Genomic DNA, 5,000 nt, shown 5'->3' on the forward strand with positions numbered 1-5,000 from the left:
GACACACACTTCTATCATTTGTCTCTTTCCAGCTCTCTCTCTCTCTCTCTCTCTCTCTCTCTCTCTCTCTCTCTCTCTCTCTCTCTCTCTCTCTCTCTCTCTCTCTCTCTCTCTTTCTCAGTCTCTCTCTTCTTGGGTATTCAGTTGAGAGAGAGAGGAAAGGTTAGCATGATGAGGGTCTTGTTAGGTGACTTCTGGCCTGAGGCGGAATGCTGCTCTTATTCAGTAGAGTTAGCTGCTGTGAATTCCATAACTCAAAGCGAACAGCGGGGAAAAATTAGGGCGTGTGCGAGTGGGAGGGAGGGATGCAGAGAGAGAGAGAGAGAGAGAGAGAGAAACACACGGATAGGTAATTAAAGAGATAGACAAACGAAGAAACAAACAGACAGACAGACAGACAATCTTTTCAAAATATAATGATAATGTGATAAAAAAAAAACGACGAAATATATAATGTAATGTAAAAATTTATATATGTAGATAAGACCAAATCCTTGTAGCTCACCACAAAGCAAGATAAAAGTCCTTCACACTGTCACGCCATGTAGAAATCCCTTTAGAAAACACTTAAAAAAAACTCATTACTTTCTCCGTTTTTCCCTTAAGTTTTTCCCCTAATAAGAAAAACCTGGTAGGAGTAAGACAGGAATGTTGCTGCCCTTTCCACCCCCTTACTCTTTTTTCCCTTTCTCTTTTTTTTGGGGGGAGATGTGGAGAAGGTGGAGGAAGTGGAGGTGTGCGCGTGACGGAGGCGCTGGAAGGTTAGGTGAAGGTGGACGTGATGGAGGTGTGGTGGTGGCGGCTGCACTGGTGGTGGTGGCGGTGGTGGTGGTGGTGGTGGTGGTGCTACAAGGTCACATCAGGTCATTCTCCTCTGGGATTGAGGTGTCTCGTGGCTTGGTGTTGAAGACGAGTGGTGGTGATGGTGGTGGTGGTGGTGGTGGTGGTAATTGTGGTGAATGGTGAAATATGGCTAGGTAATTCGTAATTGTGGTGTTTTTAGTGGTGTTAATGGATGAGGAGGTGATGGTGGTGGTACTGGTGATGAGAAAGGGGATGGTGATAACTTTGTGCAGTGGTGAAGTGTGGTGATTGTGGTGGCTTTGGTGGTGAATGGAAGTGGTGTTGTGATGGATTGTGTTTAAATAAGGTGTTGATCGTGCTGATGGTGATGAAGTGTTAGTGAGTGATGGTTGTGGTTTTTTGGTGGTTTATGAAAGAGATGGTGAGTTAGTGGAGTTGGGTGTCGCTGTAGTGGTGTTGCGTGATGGTGATGGTGGTGGTGGTGATGGTGACACGTGTGGGATATTATCTGAAATTGTCGTGATGGAGATGATGGTGACTTCATTATCTGCGTGATTAGTGAAGTGTATATGGTGGTGGTAGTATGGTGTTGATAATGACTCTGATGGTGATGTGAATGATAGTGCTTAGAATGATGGTGATGATGATGGCAGGAAGTGATGATGTTATACTCGAAAATAACGATGGTGATTCTAACAGTGACAAATATGCTGATTGATATATACATTTACAGTGACATTATATAGTGCCTGAGTAATGGACAGCGGTGATGATATGGTGCAGTTCACAACCACAATGGCGACAAGAATAGAGCTGGGTGGTGTTGACAGTAGTAACGGTGGTGGTGGGGGTGGTGGTGCCTGTGGTGGAGTTATGTTCAGTATCATTCAATATCACGCATCACCACCACCGCCACCACCACTTCTGTAGTCATAGTAACAACACCTTCACCATTATTTTTCACGCAACAACAATAGCTCCCCGGAACCACGCCTCCATGATCTCTCTAATTACGCATTCACTCCTCCTCCTCCTCCTCCTCCTCCTCCTCCTCCTCCTCCTCGGTATCCTCATAGCCTCCTCTCTTTTCCGCCTTGCCTTCCTGTCCTCTTAATGCTGACGTCTGTATTTTTTTCACCTCCTCCTCCTCCTCCTCCTCCTCCTCCTCCTCCTCCTCCTCCTCCTCCTCCTCCTCCTCCTCCTCCTCCTCCTCCTCCATTCTGTATCGTCTCTTCCAAGAAAAAGGCAGTCAAGTTAAACAATATAAAGACACTTGCTCCTCCGAACGAAAATTAATAAAACACACACACACACACACACACACACACACACACACACACACACACACACACACACACACACACACAGAGAGAGAGAGAGAGAGAGAGAGAGAGAGAGAGAGAGAGAGAGCAGACAGGTTCGTGATATTCCCTGAGAAAAGGCAAATGAAGGAGGAAGAGGAGGAGGAGAGAAGAGGAGGAGAAGTGGAGGTGGAGGAGGAGAAAAGATGAGTATGAAGGAGGGAGAAGTGAAGGAGGAGAAAGTGGTGGAGTGTTTGCTTGTCTCCTCCTCCTCCTCCTCCTCCTCCTCCTCCTCCTCCTCCTCCTCCTCCTCCTCCTCCTCCTCCTCCTCCTCCTCCTCCTCGTAATGTAATCGGTTTTCAATATTCCCCCAAATTAAAGAAAACGTAAGTCCTTTAGTAAAAACAAGAAAGTCGTCGAGTTGTGTGTCGGACATGTTTGTATTAGTGGCGAGGGTTGCTTCATTGGGCGATTTTTGCTGGAATTAACTCCTGGAACTCTTGCTTGTGTGTGTGTGTGTGTGTGTGTGTGTGTGTGTGTGTGTGTGTGTGTGTGTGTGTGTGTGTGTGTGTGTGTGTATGTGTGTGATCGACAGTGGCACCTAGTTGGCATTTATACCTGCATTATGATTATTGGTGTTTTGACGTACTGTTTCTGTTCTTAGGTCACTGTGACACGCTCTCTCTCTCTCTCTCTCTCTCTCTCTCTCTCTCTCTCTCTCTCTCTCTCTCTCTCTCTCTCTCTCTCTCTCTCTCTCTCTCCATGCGCCCGGCGTGTTGTTTGTCTTGTATCTCCATGTATATACGCTCAGTAATAGCTACAGAATTAGCCTTCCCTTGCCGCCTCTCCATCAACACCAAAATTACTATCCTTGCTTCGCTGCTGCTTTTTATACCTAGAATTTCACGTTTTCTGTTCATTTTTTTTTTCGTTCTGTTTAAAGGGAGGGGGGACTAAATTGCTCCCAGGGACGAATATGGAAGGTGAGTCGGAAGGAACGGACGAGGGAGGGGAGAAAGAACGAAGGGAGATTACGCTTTTGAGGGCAAGGAAGGAAGAAAGGAAGGAAGGAGAGTGTGGAGGAGGAGGAGGAGGATAAGTGTCGTGGTGGTTAGGTTCAGGAAAGGAGGGGGGGGAGAGGGATGAGACTTAGTGGAGAAGGGAGGGGAGGGAGGAAGGAAAGGGGCGTTAGTAGATGGAAGTGAAGGTTAAAAGAAGGGAAGATTAAAGTAATGGAAGTAAGGAAGAGAGGGACAAAAAAGGGAGATTGTAACTATAGACAGGAAGATACGAAATCACGAAGGCATTATGGGAAAATGTGGAAAGAAATCGAGAAGGGAGACGGAAGGAACATGAAAGGGAAACATGAACGAACATAAAGGTGAGAGAAAAGGAAAATTAGAAGAGTGGAGATAGAGGAGAACTGGATAAATGGTAAAAAAAGGGAAGGTGATATTTAGAGATAGGAAAGATGGGAAAAATGAAGAATGGAGATAAACAAAGAGGAGAGAGTACAAGGAATATTAGAAGAAAAGAATAGGACGGAGGTGAACAAATAGAAAACAGGAATATATTTAAAAAGATAGGAGAGAAAAAAAAAACATGAATATGGAAAGCAGAGAAATGAACCGAAGTAAACAAGAGAAGAGGAATATCGAAAGAGTTATAACACAAAAGTCGATTGATGGAAAAAAAATACTTAATGACCAGGAAAACATGACAAAACTGGACACTACGGGACATCACACTAAGCGAAAAAGTTTCCCCCCGCAGCGTGAAGTTTCCTGTGAGCGCAGCTTTCCTCGCGTTCACGGGTGAGAGAACAGTGTGGTGTGAAGAGGAGGAGGAGGAGGAGGAAGAGGTGGATGAGGAGGAAGGACAACAGAAAGGAAGTGAGTGAATGACGAAGAAGAAGGAAATGAAGGAAGAGAAGGAGGAATAAGAGGAAGAAAGAAACATAAGGAAGAGGATGATGAGAAGGAAGAAGGAAGTGGAAGCGGAGAGTGAGGGACGAGAGGAAGGAAGGAAGAGAGAGAGAGAGAGCAAGCAAGAGGATGATGATGATGAAGGGAAAGGAAGTGGAGGAGGAGACGGTTGTGGTGAGGGTTCCTGAGTAATAATAAGTGGAAAAAGGAGGAAGAAAATGTGGAGAAATGAAATAATGCTAAGGGAAACTGCCTCATTTCAGAACGGCACCTAAATTGCGGAAGAGGAGGAGGAGGAAGAGGAAGAAAAAGAGGAGGAGGAGGAGGAGGAAGGCAATAGGCAGCTTAAAACGTTACTTGGAAGGAAAAAAAATAAATAAATAAGTTTCCGGCCACCCTTGACTTCATAATTTCTTGAGTTTCCCCCTCCAGCCATTACGATAAGAACCCTCCCCTTTCCCCCCTCCTATTCCCACTCCATACTCCCCCTTCTCTCAGCCCCTCAAGCCCCACTCCCTCCTCTCCTCCTCTCCCCTCCAAGCCCCACCATTATCTTGCCGTTCACGCGCCATATTTTAATTAAAGTTTCAAGTCTATTTATAATTTAGTTCCATTCATTATTGCCCTTCGTCTCAGTGCTTGGGAGTGGCACGCAATTACAGTATTTGAGTGTACCCTCGACTCCGTTTTCTGTTACTGGGGCTGTGTGGTGTATCATTATTATTATTATTATTATTATTATTATTATTATTATTATTATTATTATTATTATTATTGGATTTGTTTTTATTGGGTTTGGTAACACTAATAAAGGGAGTTGGGTGTTTATTTTAGAGTTTATTTTTATTACCTTTTTTATATGTACATCAATAAGAGTCTTATGGTGATAGTAATGATGATGATGATGATGATGATGATAATAGTAATAAAAATAATAATAATAATAATAATGATAATGATAATACAGGAA

General features: G+C 44.2%; 1 protein-coding gene and 1 long non-coding RNA gene across 24 annotated transcripts in view; one reads left to right on the forward strand and one right to left on the reverse strand.

The window, feature by feature from the left end:
- LOC135106514 (multiple PDZ domain protein-like) overlaps positions 1-5,000 on the forward strand; it is a 456,199-nt gene that overhangs the window by 188,566 nt on the left and 262,633 nt on the right. The gene's annotated exons all lie outside the window — the stretch shown is intronic.
- The window catches only part of LOC135106518 (uncharacterized), a 61,951-nt gene that overhangs the window by 38,039 nt on the left and 18,912 nt on the right, over positions 1-5,000 (reverse strand). The window lies entirely within an intron of this gene.

The sequence above is a fragment of the Scylla paramamosain genome, chromosome 13 (assembly GCF_035594125.1).
Source record: "Scylla paramamosain isolate STU-SP2022 chromosome 13, ASM3559412v1, whole genome shotgun sequence".
In the NCBI taxonomy this organism is placed as follows: Eukaryota; Metazoa; Arthropoda; class Malacostraca; order Decapoda; family Portunidae; genus Scylla; species Scylla paramamosain.